A 17,750-nucleotide genomic window follows, 5' to 3' on the forward strand; every position below is an offset into this window, starting at 1 on the left:
CCCCCCAAAGGAAAGGATAGGGGAGGGGAGGGGCGAGGAGGAGAGTGGGCGGGATTAATCGACAGTGACCTCACTGCCGAAGGGCCTATCACAGATTACTTTTCAGCCTAATTATTCAGAAAACCCCAGACCACAGAAAATCCACTGAATGTTCAAAGTTCAGTTTTTTTGGGTGTAATTGAGGTCATAAAACCCCCCAAAAAAACATAAAAAAAATAAAACAAGTCAAAATGAATGTCATAGAACCTTTAAAATGTTTATATATTCAAATATTTGCACACATTTTCACGATAAAAAAACAAAAGCAGATCTACAAGCTCGTATGAGCATGGCATTCTTTTCACACGTGAGGCTGTGATCACTTTTGCATCAGATCTTATGAGCGGTCGGGTTCTTTTGGTGCCGTTAACAGTGTTGATAAAGATCTGTGGATCTGTACATAGTGGTTGTCTGATAGGGTCTATAGACCAATTATTTGTTTACAAACATTGAGACTGGACGCACAGTGACCGTTTCATGTAATCAATTCCCAACAGATCCCCAAACCTGCTGTTTTGGGGTGAGCTTGTTTCAGTTCATTCAACCTCCTCTGTGTGTAGGCTAGTGGGGTGCGCCCTGGCGACACATATATACTTCATCGCGCAACGGTATTGCGCACCGAGAACAGCTGACATTCAAGCTCACAATCGCGTCGCGGATGCGACCGCTGTGAGCTTGGAGATCTGCTATTCTCGGCCGTTCTCTGCGCGCGACACCTTCGCGGGACGGAGCATCAATTAGTCTTGACGGGCTGCAGCTGCGCGAGCCAAGCAGGTTCTGATGCCATGATCATAGAGCGCTCCCTCCGTTCCTATGACAGCCACTGGAGGTGGAGTTTGAGGACAACTGCTTTGAATTGTTATTATTGTTTACACACAACAGAAACCAAGGATTATATATTTCAAGAGTGAGAGATCACAGTAAAAATCCTAAGCATTCTTCCTCCACACTGGGAGAAAAACAGCATCTGAAAGTTTGATGGGATGCATTTTTACACATGAGACTGTGACCACTTTTACATTGCATCTTATGAGCGGTGGGGTTCTTTTGCTGCCGACCTGCGCGCGCATACTGTTTCGTATCAGTGTGACGTCGTCTGTTAAGGCGTCTATACTTGTCACATACAACTCTGGTCTGACTCTCAGAGTTACAGACCTGTAAGACCTGTAAGAGTCCATCTAGACCCCCTGGTGGTCCACCACCAGAGCCAGTGCAGTGATGATGTAACTCAGTGATGATGTAACTCAGTGATGATGTAACTCAGTGATGATGTAACTCAGTGATGATGTAACTCAGTGATGATGTAACTCAGTGATGATGTAACTCAGTGATGATGTAACTCAGTGATGATGTAACTCAATGATGATGTAACTCAGTGACATCAAAGGAATGGAAGGTCATTTAATTGCAGAACGACACGTTCGTTCATTCATACATAACGCTGAGACTTTGAAGCACGGAGGACTTGTAGATCCTTATTTCTCACGCAAAACTTGGCAACGCCGATGCCTCGTTATTGCCGGCGTTGCCAGATTTTGAAAGAAAAATAAGCAACCAGGTCTATGAAAACAAGACCAGGAGACCTGGGTCTGCCAGACACGTCAGAAGAAACCTATAACCACAACCGGACAAAGAAACCTAACCACAACAGGACAAAGAAACCTATAACCACAACAGGACAAAGAAACCTAACCACAACAGGACAAAGAAACCTATAACCACAACAGGACAAAGAAACCTATAACCACAACAGGACAAAGAAACCTAACCACAACAGGACAAAGAAACCTATAACCACAACAGGACAAAGAAACCTAACCACAACAGGACAAAGAAACCTAACCACAACAGGACAAAGAAACCTAACCACAACAGGACAAAGAAACCTATAACCACAACAGGACAAAGAAACCTAACCACAACAGGACAAAGAAACCTAACCACAACAGGACAAAGAAACCTAACCACAACAGGACAAAGAAACCTAACCACAACAGGACAAAGAAACCTAACCACAACAGGACAAAGGAACCTAACCACAACAGGACAAAGGAACCTAACCACAACAGGACAAAGGAACCTATAACCACAACAGGACAAAGGAACCTAACCACAACCGGACAAAGAAACCTAACCACAACAGGACAAAGGAACCTATAACCACAACAGGACAAAGAAACCTAACCACAACCGGACATACATGTATGGACGTAATGGTGACAAAGGCCCATGTAGGCCATACCTTTCAGGTCTGGCAACAAGCCCAGGGAAGCTACATGAGCACTTTGAACCTATACGCACTGTATATACATCGCCTACTTGAAAACAGCAGATCTACAAGCTCACAAACGTGTCGCAGTCGCATTGCGAGCTTGTAGATCTGCTATTTTCGTACCAAATGTTTAAAAAAAAGGAACAAAAGATTTTTAAAAATGAAGATTTTAAAAACATTTTAACACAAATCTTATATGGGTGGGGGGGGGGGGGTGAACACACGGTGTAGACCAAATAATGGGCGTACGGCGAGATCACCACAAGTAAACTTTAGGCCAGGGGTCTTCAACAGGGGGTCCGGGACCCTAGGGGGTCCTCAGAGTTACTACAGGGGGTCCGCCAAATCTTTGTGTGAGATTTTTTTCTTTTTTTACATTAACCACTTGAACCCTAGCATCTTTTCTGAGGAGAACTTTAGCCAAAAATAGCCGATCTACAAGCTCACAACGCCTCGCGCTGCGAGGCGTTGTGAGCTTGTAGATCGGCTATTTTTGGCAAAGAGTTATAGGTGTAGAGGGAAAAAAAAGAGCAGCAAAAGTTTATCTGAAACACAATTTTATACAATGTAGAGGGGGTCCCCGCTTCATCCCTCTCTCAGCTAAGGGGGTCCTTGGCCTGAAAACGTTGAAGACCCCTGCTTTAGGCCATTTATCAATAATATCCTGACGTTGTCTTCAGCGTATACGGCCCGCTCAGATCTCACGTCTGGTCTGAGGCCGTTGTAGACGTTGTCTGAACCTGTTTGTTCCATCATAGACATGCTGTCTGACCGTCTGACAGGCATCTGGACCAGAGACTGTATAAATGAGATGGACAAAGCCACTCCGCTGCTTTCATACAGACCCAAAATGAAGCCGATTGTTCCACGACTGTAGGTCCACCATCTTTCTATATCGCGTCAGAATGAGACCAGACCATTATTGGTTGGGTAGCTTGTCAATCAAGTCATCCCGCCCCTCCTAGAGAATAGCCTACTTTATCGTCAATTTCATAATAAATAGGACCATAATTTAGCAAAACGCATATCCTGATGATTGAAAGGAGACTTTAAACTAGCGACTGGAAGCATATAGAATTTATAACACACACACACACACACACACACACACACACACACACACACACACACACACACACACACACACACACACACACACACACACACACACACACACACTACAGTAAGAAAATCTAGTCTAAAGGTTGTCCAAAAACCCATTCACTTGCGTTAAAATAAATTCTTTCTGACACCGCAGGTCGGCGCAGGGTAAAACAGCGCCACTCTGGCCATTTTGTCGGCCTCATCGTAAATATCTAAGACTTGCCCCTTGATCTGGACACATAATGTATCCACTCCTAAATGTATATATCTATCACACTAATAATAAATAATCCCTGTGAAAATATAACATTGTATAAAGTCATTTAAACAAACTGCTGTAACAGTCCTTGTGTTGACCTGGACTCTGCAGTGCAGATCTGGCTGCATTGGCTATTTGAAAACAGCTCGTAATGGGTTAAATGAATATATACAAACGTATAGATGCATAGAACAGAGTGGCAATACTACACTTGGGCTTGCAAGTAGGTGTGTGTGTGTGTGTGTGTGTGTGTGTGTGTGTGTGTGTGTGTGTGTGTGTGTGTATTACTATACTTGCGAGGACCAAGTATAGTAGATTTTGAAGAAATCTACATTGTGAGGTCCGTTCTCCTGGTCCTCACAAGACAAATGGTTGTTTTATAGTTAAAAAAAAAACTATACATTTTACGTTTACAATTAGAAAAAGCATTCAGGTTAGGATTAGACATTTAGACGTCAGGTTTAGGGGTTGGAATTAGCGTTAAACATGATTTATACCTGATTTATGCGCCAGTGTCATGCACCAAAAAATAGCTGATCTATGAGCTCACAACGCGTCGCAGCGCGACGCGTTGTGAGCTCATAGATCAGCTGTTTTTCGGCTTTTGGCAAAATATATATATCTTAAATGGCATGCGTGCGTGCGTGCGTGCGTGCGTGTACGTCAGACGCGGATGGATATGAAAGGCAGCGAGGCGGGCGGGGGAAACTGTGGTATTGGCTCTCCATGCTGTTTGGTCGTGTTCTGGTTCTTCGTGTCTTTAAATCGGGGCGTTTGGAGAATATTTAAGGGCGAGTTATTTAAATGACGCTCAGTTTCAGACGTCAGATTTATCAAAGCTCAGACCAAATGTACGATAGGATAGGATTGGCTGTATAGGATCCTGTGATAAACCACACTTGGACGTTGGCCTACGGACAGATTTAAGGCAAAAAATAGGCCATTTTTTACGTTGATAAATGAGGGCCACTGTCACGATTATTGTCTCCGCCAGGAGACTATGTTTTCACTCCCCCCCCCCCCCCCCCCCCCTCGGCCAAGCTAACATTGGTCAAGCCTCACGTGACACGTGACAATACGTTGAAAGAGTGTGCTCTGATTGGCTAGTGAGACGCATGACGTATAGCGGCCTATAAATAGATGTGTCACTTTGAAAGAGTCTTGGTCTCTTTCAAAGTGAGGTAAGACAGGAATAATCACCAAATGGCTGAGAAATGGCGGAGCAATACATTATGTAGACACACTGGTGTCATCATAATACGTAATATAAATAGCTTAGACAGGATTAATCAAGAACAGTACATTCCAGTACAAACTGAGATCACAGTTGATGACACAGTGCAACTAAGTCTTATTATGCAAACTGAAGAAGCTAATCATTGTCTGCAAACTGATGAAGAAACAAAGGCGCAACGCCTATCATCAAAGTTCCAATCTTGGAATACATTCCAATATTTGCTGGCGGAGATTTGTGCTCCGAGGAGCACATTTTCTAGTTATTATTGTCTCCGCCAGAGGTGGAGAGTATGTTTTCGTCTCCATCCTTCCGTGTGTCCGATCGTCTCAGCCAAGCTAACATTGGTCAAGCTTCACGTGACACGTGAAGAATATGTTGTCACCAATGCTTTGATTGGCTAGCGAGACGCATGATGACATAACAACCTATAAATAGCAAATGTGCTTCAAAAAATCATTTATATTTTTAGAAGCTAAGCTAACATTGGTCACGTGACACGTGACAATGTGTCATATAAATAGGTAAGACAGGATTAATCAGGAGCAGTACTGGCGGAGACCTGTGCTCCGAGGAGCACATTTTCTTGTTATTATTATTATTATTATTATGCAGATCTACAAACTCGTAGCGCGGCACTCGGTGCCGCGCTACGAGTTTGTAGATCTGCTATTTTTGAATTAGTATTTTTTTAAAGTGTGCTATGAGGCACTTCATACAGAATGGTTGTTTCTGAATCAGTGGAAAACATGAAGAGAGAGAAAGTGAGTGAATGCTGGAGGCATGCGTCACTTTGTCAAATATAACTCTATCACCATGACAACTGAATAACAGTGTATCAGAGAGAGGGGGGGGGGGGGTCTGTCTCTCTCAATCTTTCTCTCTCAGTTTATTTGCTCATTCCTGTCTTTAATATACATGAGATAAGAGAGAGAGAGAGAGAGAGAGAGAGAGAGAGAGAGAGAGAGAGAGAGAGAGAGAGATACATACGTATATACATACAGAGAGAGACACAAAGAGAGAGAGAGAGAGAGAGAGGGAGAGAGATACATAGATAGAGAGAGAGAGAGAGAGAGAGAGAGAGAGAGTGAGATAGATGGAGATAGATAGAGAGATAGAGATATAGATAGCTGCATTGGTTCAGAATGCCAGAAACTTAATGTATGTGCCTGTGATTGTATGTGTGTGTGTGTGTGTGTGTGCGTGCGTGCGTGTGTGTGTTCACACAGAGGAAACAGGTTGCCATTACAGTGACCATTAAGCCTGATTAGTGGTGATTAGGATCAGAAGTAAAAGAAGCTCCAATGTCCTTATTGTTTACGTCACATGATCTTAAACCACAATATTTAAAAAAAAATCACACCCAGTGTGAAGTGGGCGGTGTGTGGTCATCACAACATGACTCACTTATAGGGGACGGCTACACCGCCCCAAAAAAGCCAATATCTACAAGCTCACAGTGCGTGAGGTTGTAGATCAGAAACTGCGGAAGCTAATGAAGTCCAGACCCTAAATGGTTAAAGTTATCTGATGGAGTTAGTTAAGTCCAGACTCTAACTGGTTAAAGTTATCTTATGGAGTTAGTTAAGTCGCTGGTTAAAGTTATCTGATGGAGTTAGTTAAGTCCAGACTCTAACTGGTTAAAGTTATCTGATGGAGTTAGTTAAGTCCAGACTCTAACTGGTTAAAGTTATCTTATGGAGTTAGTTAAGTCGCTGGTTAAAGTTATCTGATGGAGTTAGTTAAGTCCAGACTCTAACTGGTTAAAGTTATCTGATGGAGTTAGTTAAGTCCAGACTCTAACTGGTTAAAGTTATCTTATGGAGTTAGTTAAGTCGCTGGTTAAAGTTATCTGATGGAGTTAGTTAAGTCGCTGGTTAAAGTTATCTGATGGAGTTAGTTAGGCCCTAACTGGTTAAAGTTATCTTATAGAGTTAGTTAAGTCCAGACTCTAACTGGTTAAAGTTATCTTATAGAGTTAGTTAAGTCCAGACTCTAACTGGTTACAGTTATCTTATGGAGTTAGTTAGGTCCTAACTGGTTAAAGTTATCTTATAGAGTTAGTTAGGCCCTAACTGGTTAAAGTTATCTTATAGAGTTAGTTAGGTCCTAACTGGTTAAAGTTATCTTATAGAGTTAGTTAGGTCCTAACTGGTTAAAGTTATCTTATAGAGTTAGTTAGGTCCTAACTGGTTAAAGTTATCTTATAGAGTTAGTTAGGTCCTAACTGGTTAAAGTTATCTTATAGAGTTAGTTAGGTCCTAACTGGTTAAAGTTATCTTATAGAGTTAGTTAGGTCCTAACTGGTTAAAGTTATCTTATAGAGTTAGTTAGGTCCTAACTGGTTAAAGTTATCTTATAGAGTTAGTTAGGTCCTAACTGGTTAAAGTTATCTTATAGAGTTAGTTAGGTCCTAACTGGTTAAAGTTATCTTATAGAGTTAGTTAGGTCCTAACTGGGAAAACCCCTAAAATAGCAGCAAACAGAGAGAGAGAGAGAGAGAGTTCTGACCCAAAAAGCTGTCATAAATAATCCATGGTTCAGGCACTCAGGGCAGGTTTGGAGAATGTGAAAGGCTTTAACTCAACGGGCCAGAATAAGAACCAAACTAGAAAAAGTGCTCCTCGGAGCACAGGTCTCCCTCCGCCAGGTCAGGTAGGTCAGTGGTTCTCAAACTTTTTCGTGCCAAGGACCCCCAAATTGACACTTATTACCCGCGGACCCCCATTTCAAAAGATATGCCAGGGACCCCCATAAGAGACGATTTTTTTACGGCTCTAGCAGTGATTCTCAACCATTTTAATTTCAAGGACCCCCAGTTTGACATGCATTAGAGGCTACGGACCCCCATTTAATGGCATTTATATCTCTGGGACCCCAATTTATATTGTAAAATCAATGTTAATGTAACTCTGAGTGTGTCGAAATAACGGGTCCATTTGGTTCCATTTGTACACTCTCAGAGTTACAGACCCATAAGGGTCCATTTGGTTCCTGTCCATCATTTAGCTGGGGACCCCCTGGAACCCCCTCAAGTACCCCTGGGGGTCCCCGGACCCCACTTTGAGAACCAATGAGGTAGGTTATTCTGGCCTCCTGGTGGCTTTTTGTTCAAAACGGACCAATCCTGCAAACTTTGGAAGCCAACCATAGCCAATGAGGATGGAATATGGGAAATCAGACAGATCCGTGTTGATCACATGACTATAGAGATACTGTGTACCGATTTGCATGACGTTTGGATAAAATCTGTAGGAGTAATGTAAAAAAAAAAGGGTTTGCACAAATCGGCCTCCTGGTGGCGCTATAACAGGCCCATGTGAAAACATTGGGGCAGAGGTTCTGAATTGGCATCCAGGGAGTGTGTGTGCACAGTTTTGGAGCGACCGCGCCAACGGTGCCGGAGATTAGCTGCTAACACTGAATGACTTCAAGGTCAAAGTCGATGACACAATCATCACTAGCAAAGAAGAGATTACCTATTTGGGATGTATTCTTGACAAACACCTGACAGGTGAAAGCATGGCAACAAAGGTGTTCAAAGGAGTAAACCAGAGAACCAGATTTATGGGCAGAGTTTCCTCTTTTGTCAACCCTCAGGCACTCAGGACCCTCTCTGGGGCCCTGATTCAGCCCCTTTTTGACTATGCTAGCTCCTTGGTACTCCAACACCTCAGTGTCACTGAAGACTAAGCTTCAAACCTCCCAAAACAAACTGATTCGACTACTTCTCGGACTGGGGCCCATGACCCACCTCTCTCCCACTCACTTTGCCAGCCTAGGCTGGCTCAGGGTGGAAGACAGGGTTATACAATTAAAAATGGGACTGGTCTTCAAAATTGTAAATGCAGATTTGCCCGAAATGCCCCCTATACCCGCATATCTGTATAAGTACCTCGAAAAAGTTAGTGACACCCACAGTCACAAAACTAGAGGGAGCGTAAACAACAATCTGGTAACACCCACCCATTAAACAAACATGGGCAAATTCTCCTTCTATTGCACTGCCACCAAGGAATGGAATAGTCTAACCCCATCCCTCAAAAAATGCAGTTCGCTGGGCTCATTCAAAACAGCCCTAAAAACTCATCTTTCTGGAGGCCTAAAGAGGAGCTAGTACCAGTTTCCCTGTAGACAGACCCCCCCCCTCCCCCTTTTTTTTGTACATACTTTTTATTTTATTTTCTAATGTATTTATTTTGTATATAATGGTATATATATATTTTTTTCCTCTGTATTCTTATGTTGATTTTTGAACTGTTTGGTTGCTACTATATATGTCTATGAAATTAATTCAAGGACCCCAACGGAAACAAGTCCGCTTGGACTTTTTTGGCCGGACCTTTTAGACAAAAGCATTATAAATGTAACTGTGTTGTTTTACATTCTTTTGCCTAATACAATTTTCAATCAATCAAAACACACACACGGACGGACGGACGGACGGACGGAGGAGGGTAAAACATACTCTCTCGCCATGCCTTCGGCCTGGTGGAGACAATAAATAAAGAGAATACACCAACTCATCATGTGGGCTCGTAGCGTCAGACTATACACCAATCCACGGAGCTCTCTACTTTAATCTGTTGGGTCATAATAAGTAGATTGATGGTTACTGTTACTGTTTTATTGTTAAGGTCCGTTTTTAACCCTGTCAATCCGGGAACGCACCTGTCTGTGTCACTAAATGTCTTTGGGCCATTCAAAAACAGCAGATCTACAAGCTCATATGAGCTTGTAGATCTGCTATTTTTGAATAGCCAAAACAATCTAAAAATGACACAAATGGGTTCCCAGTCTCAATGGATTAAAACACAAAAAGAATCAAAAACAGGCAGACATACAAATCCCTGTCATTATGAGCAACGTGTTTTTTATATATTTTCAGAGAATTCTCAGGTCTAAATGTGAGCCTGTAGAATCAGCCATCTCCCCATTTTAAACATATGAAAAACAAAGAAAGTATCTAAAATAGAGTAGGTGGTTAAAGGCCTTTTACATCTTTATAATCTACCTTGTTTATTTATTTACGACTTTTCTTTTTACATAACACTGAGCAGACAGCTCTCTCTCCCTCTCTCTCTCTCTCTCTCTCTCTTCATGTTTTCAATCAATTAATCAATCAATGAAGGCTCTGTTCCATTTAGTGCAGCACACTAAGCACAGTGTTTCTCAAACTTTTTGTAATTTCAAGGACTCCCATAACTCTGAGAGTGTACACATGGAACCAAATGGACCCGTACGGGTCCATTTGGTTCCATGTGTACACTCTCAGAGTCACAGACCTGTAAGGGTCCATTTGGTTCTCAACTCAAGTACATTTAAAGCCGTCACGGCGGCCAGTTCATTGTGTGATTCTGTTAGTTAGTGGCAGCGGTGGCCTAGTGGTTAGAGGGGCGGCCTTGATACCGGAAGGTCCCTAGTTCGATTCCCCAATTCATCACATCAATCATGAATCACCGCTGAATAGCCCTTGAGCAAGGCTTCCATGCAGGGTCCGGCTGGAAACAAGTTTCGTACTTAGTCCGACACCCTGGGTAAACAACAAACTTTGCTTTGCTTTACTCACTCACCATGTCAGTAGATCAAACATCAAACATCTCCATGTTTTATCAGTCGATAACATTCTCTCTAAAATACTTCATAAAATCCACCATTTATTTGCATTTCCTGTTTTCAATGTGAAACCAGCGTTGCCAGTTACAGGCGAGAGAGAAACAAGCAACAAGGTCTATGAACACATGTCCAAATAGATCGCTTAACAAGCAGACTTGGCAACGCTGCCAAACCAGTGTTGCCAGGTATACGAGAGAGAGAAACAAGCAACCAGGCAGACAGACAGTGATATTCAGACCAAACCCCGCGGGGGAGCCCGGTAACAACCCCCTGTGTTGTGATTGGTCGTTGGTGTTTTTATTCTGTGTTGTGATTGGTCGTTGGTGTTTTCATTCTGTGTTGTGATTGGTCGTTGGTGTTTTTATTCTGTGTTGTGATTGGTCGTTGGTGTTTTCATTCTGTGTTGTGATTGGTCGTTGGTGTTTATATTCTGTGTTGTGATTGGTCGTTGGTGTTTTCATTCTGTGTTGTGATTGGTCGTTGGTGTTTTCATTCTGTGTTGTGATTGGTCGTTGGTGTTTTCATTCTGTGTTGTGATTGGTTGTTGGTGTTTTTGCATTCCAGGTTTTCTACTGGAGGAGCGCTGCGGCTCCTCGAGACTGCATGGGGTCACAACGCATCACTTCCTGTGGTGAGACACACACACACACACGCACACACGCACAGACACACACACACACACACACACACACACACACACACACACAGACAGACAGACAGACAGACAGACAGACAGACAGACAGACAGACAGACAGACAGACAGACAGACAGACAGACAGACAGACAGACAGACAGACAGACAGACACACACACACACACACACACACACACACACACACACACACAGGTGATGATAAGAGTGTTTTCAGCAGCTGTTAGATGCAACTGAGTTCAGATGCTCCTGAATGGATCATTATCTGTGTGTGTGTGTGTGTGTGTGTGTGTGTGTGTGTGTGTGTGTGTGTGTGTGTGTGTGTGTGTGTGTGTGTGTGTGTGTGTGTGTGTGTGTGTGTGTGTGTGTGTGTGTGTGTGCGTGCGTGCGTGTGTGTGTGTGTGTGTGCAGAAGTAGGGCTACATCACATGGTAGAAGAAGCAAGAGGTCAAGAGGTCACTTCACTATACGGTCCCGGTGGTCTCAGAGTGTAGTACCAGCAGCCACCAGCAGGGCTTCTTTAATGTCAGTGTGACAGCAGAGAATCACTTTGTTACAGTACTAATGAACATGTGTGTTCAACGTGTGTGTGTGTGTGTGTGTGTGTGTGTGTGTGTGTGTGTGTGTGTGTGTGTGTGTGTGTGTGTGTGTGTGTGTGTGTGTGTGTGTGTGTGTGTGTGTGTGTGTGTGTAACGTGATAGTCATTCAGGTTGATTCTTTTATTTTGTTATCAGGCTGCATTCTGCATTCTTTAATGAAAACACCATCTGCCGCCCCTTGTTGCCGTGCGCGTTGCCACGGCGACGAGGCCCGATATCCAATAACACGGTTTGATCCGGACTCGTTTGTTACATTAAACTATTAACCCATTAAGACCGGGAACGCATCGGTGTCAGTTCTTACTATTTCTATGGGCTATTAAAAAAAAAAATAGCAGATCTACAAGCTCATAGCGCGGCACTCGGTGCCGCGCTATGAGCTTGTAGATCTGCTATTTTTTGATCATCTTTTTTTTGCAAATCTTTTGAATAGACATATCTTTTTTAAAGTGAACATTTGTATGTAACATGTAACTCAAATCTTTGCTTCTGAGGGATTCTACAAATGTCTTCTAAATCCTAACAGTTTTCTGAAAAACTTATCTTACTATAATATCAGTGGTTCTCAAACTCTTTCATGTCAAGGACCCCCAAAATGATATGTATTTGACCGCGGACCCCCTAGGAAGCAAAGATTTGAGTTTAAAATGTTGGCTTTAACATAATATAGTATCAAAGATTTGCACATTAAAGTTCACCATTAAAAAAAATATAGCAGATCCACAAGCTTATTTTTTGAATGGCCCAAAAGCATAAAATAATGTGTTTTTTTTAGTTCAAATCTATAATGAAACAGGTCTTAATGGTTTAATTTAATATTAAAAGAGGAAAAGACTTAATGTCGTCCTCCTATCAAAATGTCATCTCCTCCAATCAGATGCACGTGTGTGTTTGACCGCACGAACGGAACGTTTGGTTATCCTCCGTGGATGAACATATACATGCATAGATTAATATGCAGGTATAGAATAATACAGAATATAAGAATATAGACAAGTCATCAATGTGGATGGATGACCACATCGTTATCTTTATAGTTAACATTGTTGTGCAAAGACATTTATTCCTGAAATAAATGAATGAATGAATTTACATTTATGAATGGAATCCTGACACGTCCCTCTTTTTGCTCGTACAGTCCCCAGAACCAAAATGTTACTTAAGTACAGTACTTAAGTAAATGTACTTAGTTACTTTCCACCACTGGTCTGACTCTGAATTACATCATATCCCGTTCACATATAAATACAATACATTATTAAATATTAACATAATCTTTGTCACAGTCATAGTGCTTTGTGCACGGAGAGAATCAGGGAAATGAACTATTCTTATCTTTTGAGACAGAAGTTGTCGTGTGCACAAGATATTACAATGTATATAATTATATTATGCTTCATATATCATACAACGCAATAAAGCCAGCGGCTTGTTGTGGTCCCTTCAGTTACTTTATCAGCTGAAGCTCTTTAATTCAGCGTGTCTTCAACAAACCCATACAGAAATGCTTTTTAGATAAGCGTGTGTGTGTGTGTGTGTGTGTGTGTGTGTGTGTGTGTGTGTGTGTGTGTGTGTGTGTGTGTGTGTGTGTGTGTGTGTGTGTGTGTGCGTGCGCGCGCAGGCGCGCCGATTTATGTGCACGGCCGTGGGTGCTCGTGGGTGCTCAACTCGACCCCCACTAGCCCCGCAGCCCCCACGACCCCCCCAGCCGTGACCGAATGAATAAAGAAGTATTTTCTCTCTGCCTGTTACACCTCTGTTGAAAGAGTGAGAGACAATAAGGGACATAAAGCTTACAGACTGTTTCTTTAAAGAGTGGAGTACACACTTTCTTTTCTCAGTCTTTGATCCATTTTATTCAATCAATGTATTTCTTCTTCTTCTCTCCAAAACGTTCTGGCCAAGCTTCACGCTGACAGAACCTCTCACACCTTAGACCTGTGTGTGTGTGTGTGTGCGTGTGCGTGTGCGTGTGCGTGTGCGTGTGCGCGTGCGCGCGTGTGTGTGTGTGAATACATTGTAATGTTCTAAGTGAGTTATACAGTTAGTGCACTTTGACTACATTCACATCTATAGCTGTTAACAGCTCGTATAACATTACTAATAATCATTAATAATTAATAGCTCATATAACTATGAGCTAATCCCTGTGGGTCCAAGTGCAGAGGGTTTCTGCTTCTCTTTCTCTAATCTATGTGTTCATACATGAACTGGGGACCCCCCACAATAATCATATTTGAACTGGGGACCCCCCACAATAATCATATTTGAGCTGGGGACCCCCCACCTTGACAAGCACTGAATTGTAGGAGTTGAGGCATTACATTTAGTTTGACTCAGTTCCACAGATAAATGCTGTGAAAATAGCAGATCTACAAGCTCACAACGCCTCACAGTGCGAGGCGTTGAGCTTGTAGATCGGCTTATTTTCACAGCATTTGCCTCTTTCTTAGGTCATATTTGACAATTTGGCCAATGTGGTGTTAAAAAGGTCTTAAAGGTCATTACAGTGTAAGTTTATAAATGTGCAGATGTATACACGTATACTGTGTGTGTCAGGGACCCGACCCGGGTAATAATAGGACCAAAAAACGGGGCAACGGAACCAGGAGAATTTGCAGAACAATAATACTTTACTGAGTCAGTCAGGTAGAAACAGGAACAGATAGTTACACCTCGGCAGAGGGAATTAAACAAAGGAACAGGCAGGAAACAACACAGGGAGAAGGTTAGCACGGTTTCAAACAATAATCAGCAACACGACATAAAGTCATCTAAGAGCCCCGGGGCCAACAGAGAACGCCCAGTTCAATAGGGCCAGGGCAAATGTCAATCAGTGGCACAGCGGGCAGCTGGGTGTAATCTAATCTGAGTTCACACAAGTTTTTTCGCCAGATCTCACCTACAAACGGGAACGGCGAGGAAACTTCTGGGCCAAAACCCCTGTATTTGTGGGCGGGATGTAACTGGCGAGCCAGGGTGGAGCCAGAGGCAGCTCCACCAATCGTGTTCAACCCAGATTTGGCTCATCAAAGGGAAGTAACTCGTTCTCATGCTATTCATCTAAAATGTGGAACGCCCTACCAAAAGGAGTAAAGGAGTGTAAAACCCTACTCTCTTTCAAAACTGCACTAAAGATACACCTTCAGGAGGCTGCGATTCCAAAATGGCCCCTGTCCAAGTCCCATGAATGACTGCTACATCTGACTAGAAGGAAACATCTTGCTATACAATACATACACACACACACACACACACACACACACACACACACACACACACCGCACACGCGCTGGAACACTGGAGATGCAATGTGTTTTAAAACATTTTTAAAGTCAGACGCAAAAGTACAGAGATAGGAACTCCTGTCTGTCTGTCTGTCTGTCTGTCTGTCTGTCTGTCTGTCTGTCTGTCTGTCTGTCTGTCTGTCTGTCTGTCTGTCTGTCTGTCTGTCTGTCTGTCTGTCTGTCTGTCTGTCTGTCTGTCTGTCTGTCTGTCTGTCTGTCTGTCTGTCTGTCTGTCTGTCTGTCTGTCTGTCTGTCTGTCTGTGTGTGTGTGTGTGTGTGTGTGTGTGTGTGTGTGTGTGTGTGTGTGTGTGTGTGTGTGTGCGTGCGTGCGTGCGTGCGTGCGTGCGTGCGTGCGTGCGTGCGTGCGTGCGTGCGTGCGTGCGTGCGTGCGTGCGTGCGTGCGTGCGTGCGTGTGCGTGTGCGCGCGTGTGTGTGTGTGTGTGTGTCTCTCTGCTCTACAGCACATAATTGCTTCACCACAACAAAGAACACATCCTGTGTGATGACAAAGTACACAATGTTCACTACACACTGTATAGTACAGTATGTACAGTACAGTGTGTGCCCTGTGCGGTCACAGCATTTAAATGTTTTACTTCACACATTTAGGGCGGGAACCCCTATTTGGGGTTCCTGTTGCTATGCAGAGTATATAGAAACACACATTTGTTGTTTTTTCAGCGTTTAGAAGTGTTTTTTAGAATGGCTTTCAGGTCTATAGGTTCAGTAAAAGTGTCAACACTGCAATGTAGAAATACTCCATTACAAGTAAAAGTCTGGGAATTCACTTGAGTAAAAGCACAAAAGTATTGGTATCAAAATGTATTTCAAGTACCAAAAGTAGAAAGTACTCATTATGCAGAATGTCCCATTTTACAAGTTTTCAACTGTATAAAATGCACCCAAAAAAATCATTTGAAAATAGCAGATCTACAAGCTCACAATGCGTCGCGATGCGACGCATTGTGAGCTTGTAGATCTGCTATTTTCAAATGGCCTAAATGTATATAGGGCTGAAGTGGTTAATGTATGTTCTGTAATAATAATCAAAATCCACAAAGTAACTAGTAACTAAAGTTTTCGAGTAGAAGTAAAAGTATGGAAGCTTGGAAATACAAAACATTGTAGAAATACCTAAACATTGTGCTCAAGTACAGTACTTAAGTAAATGTATTTAGTTACTTTACACCACAGACACGTCTGGATGTCATTACAGACATGAACTGTCACAGATTGTCTCAACATAAATAACACTTATCTGACTCTGTGTTCTCATTGGTCGGCTGTGTGGACAGTTCAGAAACCCTTCTACACACCATGAGGTGACACCCCTGGGGGTCCCCGGACCACACTTTGAGAGCCCCTTGTGTAGCAGTATCATATAGTTTCTCTCCATGCAGGGACGTGCACAGATAGACTCTAGGTGGCGCTAGAGCACCTGCGAGGCGTTGTGGGCTTGTAGATCTGCTATTTTTGGCAAAGAGGTATAGGTGTAGAGGGGAAAAAAGAGCAGACCAAGTCAACAAAAAAAAGTATAATTTACTTGAGCACCTGCCCCTCAAAATGTCTGTGCACGCCCCTGAGCACTATATTGATCATGTTATCAGCAGCGGTGCCAGCGTTTGCTATAATAATAGTAATAATAATAATAAATAAAATGTATAAAGCGCTTTTCTAGGTACTCAGAGTGTCTTATAACTAAGCGCTATAAGAGCTCATGTTGACAATTTACAATGTAGTCATTTAGCAGAAGCTCTCCATCGGACAGAGTGACTTACAGTAAACACAGTATTTAGGACGTCAGGTCAGCACATGAACCTCAACTCTGTCTGAATAACAGTTTAACCTTTGCATAAGACTGGTCAGGGCTATAGGGTCACGGTCGTAGGGTCAGACAACCCCCCCCCCCCATTTTTTGTACATATAGCATTATCATTTTTCCCCCTGCTTTTTTATTTTTTAGCGGCGCTAGCCGCTCTATACCTGACTTTGTCCGTGTCCGTCAACGTTCTGATTGGTCAGGTGCGTCAACAAAGTGATTGGTCAAGCTTCACATGACACATGGCTATAAACATATTATAAACACATTATAAACACATATCGATGACATAATGTATCAAAGGCGGCGCTACCTTCACACAGGGTGTGATTTTTTGTTTGTACATAGTGTTATCTTTTTCTATATTTTTGAGTATGGTGCCAGCCACTCCTACACTTGGCCACAAACAGGAGTGCAACACAAACGCACCACCCACTCACTTCACACTGGGTGTGATCTTTGTATTGAGATTTGAACTGTTGGTGCCACTATATATATATATATATAATATATAATATGACTATGAATTGAATACCAAGGACCTCGTTGGAAACGAGACCTCAAGTATTGTAAATGTAACTCTTGCTGTTTTACATGTTTTGCCTAATAAAATATTCAATCAATCAAAAGTCAGTGCTAGGGGTCAAGTTGTACACAGAGACAGAGTTATCTCAGGTGATGGACGGCATGTAAGTGTGCAGAGATATTATGTCCACTCCCTTTGCAAATTTACACCTACACACTCTCTCTCTCTCTCTCTCTCTGTCACGCACGCACGCACGTGCGCACACACAAACACACACACACACACACACACACAAGCCATTATGGTAAAGAGTTATGGTAAAGATGTACACAAAATCAAATA

General features: G+C 42.6%; 1 protein-coding gene across 3 annotated transcripts in view; it reads left to right on the forward strand.

Annotated features, from left to right (window-relative positions):
- The window catches only part of thrb (thyroid hormone receptor beta), an 84,404-nt gene that overhangs the window by 39,808 nt on the left and 26,846 nt on the right, over nt 1–17,750 (forward strand). For all 3 annotated transcript variants that reach the window (XM_084080636.1, XM_084080637.1, XM_084080638.1), the window contains exon 2: nt 11,089–11,155. The gene's annotated coding sequence lies outside the window, so the exon portion shown is untranslated. The remainder of the gene's footprint in view (nt 1–11,088; nt 11,156–17,750) is intronic.

Source organism: Gymnoscopelus microlampas (assembly GCF_963454915.1).
Source record: "Gymnoscopelus microlampas genome assembly, chromosome: 15".
Taxonomy (NCBI): domain Eukaryota; kingdom Metazoa; phylum Chordata; class Actinopteri; order Myctophiformes; family Myctophidae; genus Gymnoscopelus; species Gymnoscopelus microlampas.